General features: G+C 36.7%; 1 protein-coding gene across 3 annotated transcripts in view; it reads right to left on the reverse strand.

Moving 5' to 3' along the window:
- The window catches only part of LOC143071075 (zwei Ig domain protein zig-8-like), a 50,654-nt gene that overhangs the window by 12,829 nt on the left and 23,389 nt on the right, over nucleotides 1–14,436 (reverse strand). Inside the window, exon 1 of one of the 3 annotated variants that reach the window (XM_076245154.1) lies at nucleotides 10,081–10,312. The exons of the other annotated variants lie outside the window; for them this stretch is intronic. The gene's annotated coding sequence lies outside the window, so the exon portion shown is untranslated. Of the gene's footprint in view, nucleotides 1–10,080; nucleotides 10,313–14,436 lie in introns of those variants that run through there. 3 annotated transcript variants of the gene reach the window in all.

The following is a 14,436-nucleotide window of genomic DNA, read 5'->3' on the forward strand; positions in this document are numbered from 1 at the left end:
GTTGAATCAGATGTTTCATTTATTTATATGATACAGACTTTATATAGATGATTCTTCGCAAGAATGAAAAGAAGCTAGTATTACATATGTACTAAATAGTTTTACTTGAAATAATGGATCTACAACAGATACAGTCACGTTTTATATGTAGCAGGAAAATTCCCGCATCGCATGCATATGGAGTATACATCTCCGATATATGTTATTCAAGAGCTTTCCTTTCCTATTGTGATTTATGATTTCCTTTATAGAGGTTTGCTGCTTATTAGGAAGGTTAAAACCAAGATTTCTAAGTGGTGTAGTTGAAGTCGTTTCTTTGTAAAGTTTTACTGACGCCATCACGATTTGGTTGATCGTTATAGAATACATGTTTCAGAGATGACGACGGACATGTTCCGATGGAACCACAATCTGTCCTCTTTTTCATGAAAGTGACAGTATTATTGTGTTTGTACCTACAAGAGAAACATAAAGGATGTCACACGTAGAGCAGGATAAGGTCATCCTTGCAGTATTGGTGTGACTCGTGTTGTTCAGTATTTGGTGTTTTATGTTGTGTTTGTCTTTACATCAATTCCCTGGCATAGTGAACGAGTTAGGAAATTAACACAGCTCAACAACTGTAGTTTGGTATTTTTTTCACCCACTTCCCATTTAAGTTTGTATGACCTTTGTTTGAAAGAAGAAAGTTGAAATGAATGTATTACTTTTTTACTTTAATTTAGCATCAGCTGGAAGGAGTCTTTTTAGCTATGTACAAAAAGATAATATTTTTAGTATTCGGAACAACTATTATTTCTTATGCAAAAACAATTTTGTAATCTGATTGGCTAAATGCCCGGTTGTAAATCACACCTCACCCTTGTTAAATCAGAAATTAAAAAAATACAATAAATATCTATACAGTTAGTGTGTCCGAAGACTACACATACTTTTTTCTACGGCTACCAATGGAATGCTTGTTAATTCGTATTTAGACGTGCGAAATGCCATCAGACTACGTCTTTCATACACATGGTTTTGTACAATCGATGCATGTAGTAGAATGTATACATGTAGTCAAAATGTATTCTGGTACACTTGTGTCAAGTGGTAATGTCTCATTGACATTCACCTAGAATCTTCTATAATTCGTATTGAAAGAAAACTATTCTTTTTATACGAGTACAGAATCTGTTGGCAAATACGTGCATTTAATGCATGGTAATATTCGTCAGGCATGTATAACCTTTGCCAACATATCATTGGAAACAGATGATTTTGTTTGTAGTAGGTTTAAACGTATCTTTCAAACATACAAAAGTCGAGAAAAAATATTAAAACACGAGAAAAACAAATTATCATTTTTATCAGGCTATTGGTTTACGGTTGATTTTCAAACTTACTATGGATATAGGTTTTTCTCATGGTAAAGGGTCGCACGGTGAACTATAACTTTTTTTTACATCGACGTCTCTTTGTAACTAATGTATATTTGTCTAATTGTCAATCCTACCACATATCCCCACTTTTATACATCTATCTATAATACTAAAATAACGAGGTCCAATTTGTCAGCCGTCATGGGGTAAAAACGACAAATCAAAGAATTCAACTTTATATATATAGCTAATATAGGACAATGGTGTAGATTAAAAATTACACCACTCCAGGCCCTTTTGTTTTCCACATAATTAATATTGCCAATAATTAACAAGTTCCCAATATCGATACCAATAATATATCCACCTGTTACCTATTACCTTATCTCTAGTTCCGCATCTGACAGGCGCACCACCAAACGGTGTTGTATACACTGGTCATAATCACAAGGTTGACTCTACTTAATTCAATCATTGTCAGATTTTTCCCTTTTGTAGCATTTTAACCAGTAAGACTTTCTAAGATAACAATATGAATACTAAAAATCTGGACTTAAAATAAGCCGTATAGGTAGTTTTCAATTTGTTAACGGACATGACGTAAAACAGCGAATCAAAAATTCAACTTTATTTATAAATAATATTGAACAATGCTGTTGATTAAAAAATACTCCATTCTATTTTCCAAATAATAAATATTACCAATAATTAATAAGTTACAGGTCGACGGGCTCAAACAGAAAGATTTGAAAACAGAGAAAACTGTGCATCTTGTAATCGGCACAATTTTATCAGATGGCAATACCAATACTAAAATAAGGCTTACGCATAGTTATATGCTTTAATTCAGTCACGGACCCGTGATATCACGGGTGTGTTCTAGTGTTTATATACATTTACATATTGTATTTAAGAAATAATTCATGGCAGCCGTAGATTTGTTTTCATTTAGCTATGGGTTGGGCATTTATATTCATATTTTACCCCTCTTAATAATGCCTAACCCATGGTTAAATGTAAACAAATCTACGGCTGCCATGAATTATTTTGATTCGAATAGGACAAATTCGGTAATTTTGTTAAGCGCGAAAGCCCTATACATACGATACTGTTTATTGCTGTTCCGTTTTACCACATTTTGCTAATATTAGTAATATTATATAATTCAATGATTATTTTTTAATCGCATTTTTCACTTATATATTCTTCCAATGTAAATGTATTCGTTTTAAGGCGTATACAGCTTTAACATGCGGAACAGCCGTTTTTGTGTTTCACTGCGTTTGCGCTTATTTAAAAGGTAGATATATTGTGATTATACTGGTTGACGATAATAGGTCGTAATATTGGATTTTAGATTGATTACATGTATTTCGGATTGATTACATTTAGTTAGGTTGATACCATTCACCACTGAGACAGCAACCCAAGTGAATGACAAACATAGACAACATACACCACTGAGACAGCAACCCAAGTGAATGACAAACATAGACACCATACACCACTGAGACAGCAACCCAAGTGAATGACAAACATAGACAACATACACCACTGAGATAGCAACCCAAGTGAATGACAAACTTAGACAACATACATCACTGAGAAAGCAACCCAAGTGAATGACAAACATAGACAACATACATCACTGAGACAGCAACCCAAGTGAATGACAAACATAGACACCATACATCACTGAGATAGCAACCCAAGTGAATGACATACATAGACAACATACATCAATGAGATAACAACCCAAGTGAATGACAAACATAGACAACATACACCACTGAGACAGCAACCCAAGTGAATGACACACATAGACACCATACATCACTGAGATAGCAACCCAAGTGAATGACAAACATAGACAACATACATCAATGAGAAAGCAACCCTAGTGAATGACAAACATAGACAACATACACCACTGAGACAGAAACGCATGTGAATGACAAACATAGACAACATACATCACTGAGATAGCAACCCAAGTGAATGACAAACATAGACAACATACACCACTGAGACAACAACCCAAGTGAATGACATACATAGACAACATACACCACTGAGACAGCAACCCAAGTGAATGACAAACATAGACAACATACACCACTGAGACAGCAACCCAAATGAATAACATACATCACTGAGACAGTAACCCAAGTGAATGACAAACATAGACACCATACACCACTGAGACAGCAACCCAAGTGAATGACAAACATAGACAACATACACCACTGAGACAGCAACCCAAGTGAATGACAAACATAGACAACATACATCACTGAGACAGCAACTCAAGTGAATGACTAACATTGACAACATACATCACTGAGACAGCAACCAAAGTGAATGACAAACATAGACAACATACACCACTGAGACAGCAACCCAAGTGAATGACAAACATAGACACCATACATCACTGAGACAGCAACCCAAGTGAATGACAAACATAGACAACATACATCACTGAGACAGCAACCCAAGTGAATGACAAACATAGACAACATACACCACTGAGACAGCAACCCAAGTGAATGACAAACATTGACAACATACATCAATAAGACAGCAACCAAAGTGAATGACAAACATAGACAACATACACCACTGAGACAGCAACCCAAGTGAATGACAAACATAGACAACATACATCACTGAGACAACAACCCAAGTGAATGACAAACATAGACAACATACACCACTGAGACAGTAACCCAAGTGAATGACAAACATAGACAACATACATCACTGAGACAGCAACCCAAGTGAATGACAAACATAGACAACATACACCACTGAGACAGCAACCCAAGTAAATGACAAACATAGACACCATACATCACTGAGACAGCAACCCAAGTGAATGACAAACATAGACAACATACATCACTGAGACAGCAACCCAAGTGAATGACAAACATAGACAACATACACCACTGAGACAGCAACCCAAGTGAATGACAAACATTGACAACATACATCAATAAGACAGCAACCAAAGTGAATGACAAACATAGACAACATACACCACTGAGACAGCAACCCAAGTGAATGACAAACATAGACAACATACATCACTGAGACAACAACCCAAGTGAATGACAAACATAGACAACATACACCACTGAGACAGTAACCCAAGTGAATGACAAACATAGACAACATACATCACTGAGACAGCAACCCAAGTGAATGACAAACATAGACAACATACAACACTGAGACAACAACCCAAGTGAATGACAAACATAGACAACATACACCACTGAGACAGCAACCCAAGTGAATGACAAACATAGACAACATACATCACTGAGACAGCAACCCAAGTGAATGACAAACATAGACAACATACACCACTGAGACAGTAACCCAAGTGAATGACAAACATAGACAACATACATCACTGAGACAGCAACCCTAGTGAATGACAAACAGACAACATACAACACTGAGACAGCAACCCAAGTGAATGACAAACATAAGACAACATACACCACTGAGACAGCAACCCAAGTGAATAACATACATCACTGAGACAGTAACCCAAGTGAATGACAAACAAAGACACCATACATCACTGAGACAGCAACCCAAGTGAATGACAAACATAGACAACATACACCACTGAGACAGCAACCCAATTGAATAACATACATCACTGAGACAGTAACCCAAGTGAATGACAAACATAGACACCATACACCACTGAGACAGCAACCCAAGTGAATGACAAACATAGACAACATACACCACTGAGACAGCAACCCAAGTGAATGACAAACATAGACAACATACATCACTGAGACAGCAACTCAAGTGAATGACTAACATTGACAACATACATCACTGAGACAGCAACCAAAGTGAATGACAAACATAGACAACATACACCACTGAGACAGCAACCCAAGTGAATGACAAACATAGACACCATACATCACTGAGACAGCAACCCAAGTGAATGACAAACATAGACAACATACATCACTGAGACAGCAACCCAAGTGAATGACAAACATAGACAACATACACCACTGAGACAGCAACCCAAGTGAATGACAAACATTGACAACATACATCAATAAGACAGCAACCAAAGTGAATGACAAACATAGACAACATACACCACTGAGACAGCAACCCAAGTGAATGACAAACATAGACAACATACATCACTGAGACAACAACCCAAGTGAATGACAAACATAGACAACATACACCACTGAGACAGTAACCCAAGTGAATGACAAACATAGACAACATACATCACTGAGACAGCAACCCAAGTGAATGACAAACATAGACAACATACACCACTGAGACAGCAACCCAAGTAAATGACAAACATAGACACCATACATCACTGAGACAGCAACCCAAGTGAATGACAAACATAGACAACATACATCACTGAGACAGCAACCCAAGTGAATGACAAACATAGACAACATACACCACTGAGACAGCAACCCAAGTGAATGACAAACATTGACAACATACATCAATAAGACAGCAACCAAAGTGAATGACAAACATAGACAACATACACCACTGAGACAGCAACCCAAGTGAATGACAAACATAGACAACATACATCACTGAGACAACAACCCAAGTGAATGACAAACATAGACAACATACACCACTGAGACAGTAACCCAAGTGAATGACAAACATAGACAACATACATCACTGAGACAGCAACCCAAGTGAATGACAAACATAGACAACATACAACACTGAGACAACAACCCAAGTGAATGACAAACATAGACAACATACACCACTGAGACAGCAACCCAAGTGAATGACAAACATAGACAACATACATCACTGAGACAGCAACCCAAGTGAATGACAAACATAGACAACATACACCACTGAGACAGTAACCCAAGTGAATGACAAACAAAGACAACATACATCACTGAGACAGCAACCCTAGTGAATGACAAACAGACAACATACAACACTGAGACAGCAACCCAAGTGAATGACAAACATAAGACAACATACACCACTGAGACAGCAACCCAAGTGAATAACATACATCACTGAGACAGTAACCCAAGTGAATGACAAACAAAGACACCATACATCACTGAGATAGCAACCCAAGTGAATGACAAACATAGACAACATACATCAATGAGATAGCAACCCAAGTGAATGACAAACATTGACAACATACACCACTGAGACAGCAACCCAAGTGAATGACAAACATAGACAACATACACCACTGAGATAGCAACCCAAATGAATGACAAACATAAGACAACATACACCACTGAGACAGCAACCCAAGTGAATAACATACATCACTGAGACAGTAACCCTACTGAATGACAAACATAGACACCATACACCACTGAGACAGCAACCCAAGTGAATGACAAACATAGACAACATACATCAATGAGATAGCAACCCACGTGAATGACAAACATTGACAACATACACCACTGAGACAGCAACCCAAGTGAATGACAAACATAGACAACATACACCACTGAGATAGCAACCCAAATGAATGACAAACATAAGACAACATACACCACTGAGACAGCAACCCAAGTGAATAACATACATCACTGAGACAGTAACCAAAGTGAATAACAAACAAAGACACCATACATCACTGAGATAGCAACCCAAGTGAATGACAAACATAGACAACATACATCACTGAGAAAGCAACCCAAGTGAATGACATACATAGACACCATACATCACTGAGACAGCAACCCAAGTGAATGACAAACATAGACAACATACACCACTGAGATAGCAACTCAAGTGAATGACAAACATAAGACAACATACACCACTGAGACAGCAACCCAAGTGAATAACATACATCACTGAGACAGTAACCCAAGTGAATGACAAACAAAGACACCATAAATCACTGAGATAGCAACCCAAGTGAATGACAAACATAAGACAACATACACCACTGAGACAGCAACCAAAGTGAATAACATACATCACTGAGACAGTAACCCAAGTGAATGACAAACATAGACAACATACACCACTGAGATAGCAACCCAAGTGAATGACAAACATAAGACAACATACACCACTGAGACAGCAACCCAAGTGAATAACATACATCACTGAGACAGTAACCCAAGTGAATGACAAACAAAGACACCATACATCACTGAGATAGCAACCCAAGTGAATGACAAACATAGACAACATACACCATCGAGGTAGCAACTCAAGTGAACGACAGTCATAAACAACATACACCACTGAGACAGCAACCCAAGTGAATGACAAACATAGACAACATACACCATCGAGGTAGCAACTCAAGTGAATGGCACACATAAACAACATACACCACTGAGACAGAAACACAAGTGATTGACTAACATAGACACCATACATCAATGAGACAGCAACCCAAGTGAATGACAAACATAGAGACATTCACCATTTAGACAGAAATCCAAGTGAACGACAAACATAGACAACATACGTCACTGAGACAGTTACCCAAGTGATTGACTAACATAGACACCATACACCACTGAGACAGCAACCCGAGTGAATAACATACATCACTGAGACAGCAACCCAAGTGAAAAACATACATCACTGAGACAGCAACCCAAGTGAAAAACATACATCACTGAGACAGCAACCCAAGTGAACGACGAACATAAACAACATACACCATTGAGACAGCAACCCAAGTGACAACATTGACAAAGTACACATTATTTGTAGATCCTACTTTGATGGACAATATTGCTGTTTACAGTTTATGTCTATCTAAAATAATATTCAAGGTTATAACGAAAGACGGCAAATTTCCTTAAAATTATCAATTCAGGGGCAGGAACCCAACAACGGGTTGTCCGATTCATCTAAAATATCAAGGCAGATACGTCTTTACCAGATAAACATTTTTACACAAGGTCAGATTTGAATCAGATCTTAATGGTTTGGTTTTAGAAATACACGCTTTTTTACCCCTATGTTCTATTTTAGCCATGACGGCCATCTTGGTTGGTTGGCTGGGTCAACGGGTACATTTTTTAAACTAGATACCCCAATAATAAGTTTGGTTAAATTTGGTCAAGTACTAGTAGTTTCAGAGGAGACGATTTTTGTAAAATGTAACGATGACGGACGCCCATTGATGAGAAGAGCTAAAAATGTAAAAAATTAGGTACAGTAGTCAACACACAATGTAGTGTTATAATCTTAATCATTATGAAAACAAACAAATATGTAATTAAGAAACATAACATGGCATATAAACATGCAGATCAGTAAAAATTAAAGACACAAATCTACCATAGTACTCTAACAAAATGAAGGGGTGAATAAGTACAGAGCAACGTAGTATGCATCAAAGAAAATTAAAATTTCATATAGACAAAACACATTATCAAAGAATACAACAAGAGGCTGTCACAACGACAGCAAACCGGATTTATTAACATTTATTTGTGTCCTGGCAATATCACAAGAACCATTACTGATGAATGGTGAAAGTGAGAATCGTCAATATCAAATTTGAACTCCATTTTGTCATCAGTATCAACATATTAAAATTTGAAAAGCTTAGATTGAATGGTTCATGAGTAAATGCAACAACGTGAATGGAAACGCCATTTTACGATCTTTCAAGAACCATAACTCCTGAACAGTAAAAGTCAAAATCGTCATTATTGAACTTGACCTCTATTTTGTCATCAGTAACAACATATAAAAATTTCAAGAATGGTTCATGAGGAAATGCACGGACACGACTGGAAACACCATTTTTCAATCTTTCAAGAACCATAACTCCTGAACGGTAAAAGTCAAAATCGTCATTATTGAACTTGACCTCCATTTTGTCATCAGTAACAACATATTAAAATTTGGGAAGCTTTGGTAGAACAGGTCATATGTTAATGCACAGACACGACTGGAAACTCCATTTTTCAATCTTTCAAGAACCATAACTCCTGAACGGTAAAAGTCAAAATCGCCATTGTTGAACTTGACCTTCATTTAGTTGTCAGTAACAACATATTAAAATTTGGGAAGCTTTGGTAGAACAGTTCATGCGTAAATGCACGGACACAACTGGAAACTCCATTTTTCAATCTTTCAAGAACCACAACTCCTGAACGGTAAAAGTCAAAATCGCCATTATTGAACTTGACCTTCATTTAGTTGTCAGTATCAAAATTTCAAAAGCTTTGGTTGAACGGTTCATGAGTTAATGCACGGACAACATTTGATTGCCGCCCGCCCGCCCGACCGCCCGTCCGCTCGACCGCCCGCCCGCCGTGCATCCCAAAATCAATAACCGACATTTTTGTCACAAAAATCCGGTTAAAAATGTTTTACGATAACACAATAACGGGATGTATAAGTACAGAGCCACGTCATATGTATCAAAGAAACAACATAAGGCATATAGACGAAGCACTTTGGCATAATTGAAAGACAAGAATACGAATATTATCATCGAGATTATCATAGAACAATAACACAAAGATGGGATGTACAAGTACCGAGCCACGTCAAATGGATATCAATAAAAACAGAGTAATTGTCGTTTGTTGATGTGGTTTTCGTTTTTTTTTATATAGATTATATCGTTGGTTTTCCCGTTTAAATGGTTTTACACTAGTAATTTTGAGGCCCTTTATAGCTTGCTGTTCAGTGTGAGTCAATACCTTACCTTGATCTATAATGATTTACTTTTATAAATTGTGACTTGGATGGAAAATTGTCTCATTGGCACACATACTCCATCTTCCTATATATATAAACAGTAAATTAATGTAGCTTCTTTGTTAACAGCAACACACTATCAAGATGGTCAAGTTACACAGATTTCAAGCTCTGGAAAATATCGTTTCAACTTGAGATATGCACTACATATGCTGGAATGTTTCATCTTAGGAATGGAAATCTACTCAGATTCCCACTCCAACTGTACTAACTTCAAGTCTTGTCAATAGTATTTATACATTCTATAATTATATTTAAAAGCCCCCCATTACCCTTGAATTGTACCCCGCAAACAGATAAACTATGATCAATAGATATACCCTTAGGATTCCTATTGTAAAGTTGTAAAAATAAATGAACCGTTTGAGTATTGGCGATATTATCCAGTGTATAAGGATATTCCTTCACAATTCGTCTTTGATTACTTGACACTTGAATTCCAGATATTAAATTACTGTTTCCTCGTGACTGACAGTTCTTTGCTAATTCTTTAATATGAATTCAGAAATATTACACAGTTATGTATCATTTGCTTAAGCTATTTCCGATATTCTTGAAGTTGAAAACATTTATCAACTTTCCTTTAACAGAACTACAATTCAAAGACACTTAAATTGAATTATGTTAGACCAACAAAACGTAATTACACTAAAGTTATGAGCTCAAATTATTCAGCAGTGATTTCAACTGTAACACATAACAAAAATTATACTCAGGAAATATTTCTATTGAAAATTAGCTAAGAAAAGTTTGAGAAAATGATTGCATATATGCCCACCCCCTCCCCTCCCCCCCCCCCCCCCCCCCATTTCTCCCTTCCCACAATAAACTTAATTTGTTTTATTCAATGATTCTGCATTGGTTGGTTATACTCTTAAATCAGTACATGTGTGCTATAAATAAGAAGATGTCACGGTGGTATGATTGCCAGATAGCCAACTATCAATCGGATATAAAATGACGTTTATAAATGTGACCAACTTTAATATACAATTACTATACGTCACAATACGGATTTCACTGGAATAAACAAAACCAATACCAAATAGAGATAAATAGATAACTTTTAAATCAGATTCAAAAAGTCCATACATACAATACAATGACTGAATAAATAGTCAACGATAAATCTTAAGGGGCGATGTATCATATAATTATGATTCACTACACTACAAAATATAATATATAACAAGTCTAAAAGGGTACAACATCATCAAAAAACACAATAACACGAACAATATGTTAGATAATTCGGATAACAGATATCCTTCCTCGGTTTATAGCACGATGTCAAATGAATCATGTAAATTCAAATTAAGACTCTATCAAAATCTTGACTAGAAATGGCTTAAATCGTGTTACATCCCTAGATACATCCGACTAAGAGTGGCTTAAATCGTGTTACATCCCAAGATACATCCGACTAGGAATGGCTTAAATCGTGTTACGTTCCTAAATACATCCGACTAGGAATGGCTTAAATCGTGTTACATCCCTAGATACACCCGACTAGGAGTGACTTAATCGTGTTACATCTCCAGATACATCCGACTAGGAATGGCTTAAATCGTGTTACATCCCTAGATAAATCCGACTAGGAGTGACTTAAATCATGTTAATCCCTAGATACACCCGACTAGGAGTGACTCAAATCGTGTTACATCCCTAGATAAATCTGACTAGGAGTGACTTAAATCGTGTTACATCCCTAGATACATCCGACTAGGAATGGCTTAAATAGTGTTACTTCCTTAGATACATTCGACTAGGAGTGACTTAAATCGTGTTACATTCCTAGATACATCCGGCTAGGAGTGACTTTAATCGTGTTACATCCCTAGATACATCCGACTAGGAGTGGCTTAAATCGTGTTACATCCCTAGATGCATCCTACTAGGAATGGCTTAAATCGTGTTACATTCCTAGATACATCCAACTAGGAATGGCTTAAATCGTGTTACATTCCTAGATTCATCTGACTAGGAATGGCTTAAATCGTGTTACATCCCTAGATAAATCCGACTAGGAGTGACTTAAATCGTGTTACATCCCTAGATAAATCCGACTTGGAGTGACTTAAATCGTGTTACATCCCTAGATACATCCGACTAGGAATGGCTTAAATCGTGTTACATCCCTAGATACATCCGACTAGGAATCATGGCTTAAATCGTTTTACAACCCTAAATAAATCCGACTAGGAATGACTTAACTCGACTAATGAAAGCTTAGTTATTCTGATGTTCTGGACACAGTGCTGGAGGAATTGCCACACAGTCTCAGATATAGGCGTTCGAATACAGCTGAGCGAAAAACTAAAATCTCAAAAATTAAATTTGTAGATCTTACATATTTGGGTTAAACTTGAGACGAAGAATATATGAATTATGATGTTTGCCTATTCTATGAAGTACATCTGTGGTAAAGTTGTCACACATCTAGACGTAAATATGTATATAAAATCTAGAAGTTTTATATATATATCTATACTATTTATAAGGAAAAGGCATAGCCCCTATTGAAAGAAGTGTCTTATATATATTCGATCTTGAAATTATCTAGAGTTGTTACATTTCCATAGGAGTTTTTTCTTTGAAAATTTGTGTATGTGGAATACAGTTCCTGATCTGACCGTAAGTGACTGTAAGTGAACGTACATTTTTTTTACAAGAAATAAAGAATTGTGTAAGATCTTTTGCTATAAAACCTTCATTAATCTACAGACTTGCAACATCTATGATTGTATACTTCCACTGCACGCGACCTACAGACTTCTGTTTATTGATATTGTTAATTTGGACGAAAATTATAAAGTTGACCTGTTCAAGTAATATATTTATACCATCTTACTCTTCATATCATTGTAATAAAGATCTTAGTGTTTGCTTTGATAAGCATATTAACATTCCAATACGGATCTGTCTGACGTTAACAATGTTGATCGGTACAATCAGGTTAATACAAAATATATAAACGTCTTTCTAAAATGATCACTCTGACATTGACCAGAGAAATAATGGAAAAACATTGTAAAAGTTTTGCGGCATAATGGTTAATACGAGCTAATTTGAAATATTGTCAATTATATTTCACAATGCATAAACAGTTTTTTTGTTTGTAGTTAAAAAAAAGATCTGCTTGTTCAAATGAATGTTTTGATGATGACACCTAACCGAACAGTCTTTGCTTGTATTCCTTAATGTCATGTGCTGTTTTATGTGGATGAGATACAATGCGTTCCCTGGGTGCTGTTTTATGTGGATGAGATACAATGCGTTGCTTGAGTGCTGTTTTATATGTGTTCAGAGGTACACTGCGTTGCTTGAGTACTGTTTTATATCTTGTTTGATATACAACGCGTTGTCTTGGTGCTGTTTAATATGTGGTGTGAGGTACAATGCGTTGCGTGAGTGCTGTTTAATATGTGTTGTGAGGTACAATACGATGCCTGAGTGCTGTTTTATATGTGTTCAGAGGTACACTGCGCTGCCTGGGTGCTTTTTTAAATGTGGTTTGAGGTACACTGCGTTGCTTGAGTGATGTTTTATATGTGGTCAGAGGTATACTGCGTTGCCTGGGTGTTGTTTTATATAAGGTCAGAGGTGCACTGCGTTGCTTGAGAGCTGATTTATATGTTATTTAAGGTATACTGCGTTGCTTGAGTGTAGCTTTAAAAGTGGTTTGCGGTACACTGCGTTGCTTGAGTGCTGTTTCATATGTGGTCAGAGGTACATTGCGTTGCTTAAGTACTGTTTTATATGTGGTTTGAGGTACAATGCGTTGCCTGGGTGCCGTTTTATATATGGTCAGAGGTACACTGTGTTGCATGATTGCTTTTTAATATGTTGTTTGAGGTATACTGCGTCGCATGCGCGTAGCATTGAAGGTGGTTCGAGGTACAATGCGTTGCCTGGGTGCTGTTTTATATGTGGTTTGAGGTACACTGAGTTGCATTGTAGCATTAAAGGTGGTTCGAGGTGTAATGCGTTGCCTGGGTGCTTTTTTAAATGTGGTTTGAAGTACACTGTGTTGATTGTTTTCGGTTTCATATGTGTTTTGGGGTTTGTTGTGTTGCTGTGATTCTCTCTTTTGTATACATGTGGTTTGTGAACATTTTGTTGCTGTAATGCTGTCCTATGCTCGCGTAGTATGTGGTATACTGCATTGGTTTTTGATGCATATGCATTTTGCAGTATATTATTTTGCTGGCTTGCTATATTTTGTATATCTGTTTTGGGCTTCATAATGTTGCTGATATGCTGTTTATATATGTGTATTTTGATATATTGCGTTGCTTGAGGG

This window comes from Mytilus galloprovincialis, chromosome 4 (assembly GCF_965363235.1).
Source record: "Mytilus galloprovincialis chromosome 4, xbMytGall1.hap1.1, whole genome shotgun sequence".
In the NCBI taxonomy this organism is placed as follows: domain Eukaryota; kingdom Metazoa; phylum Mollusca; class Bivalvia; order Mytilida; family Mytilidae; genus Mytilus; species Mytilus galloprovincialis.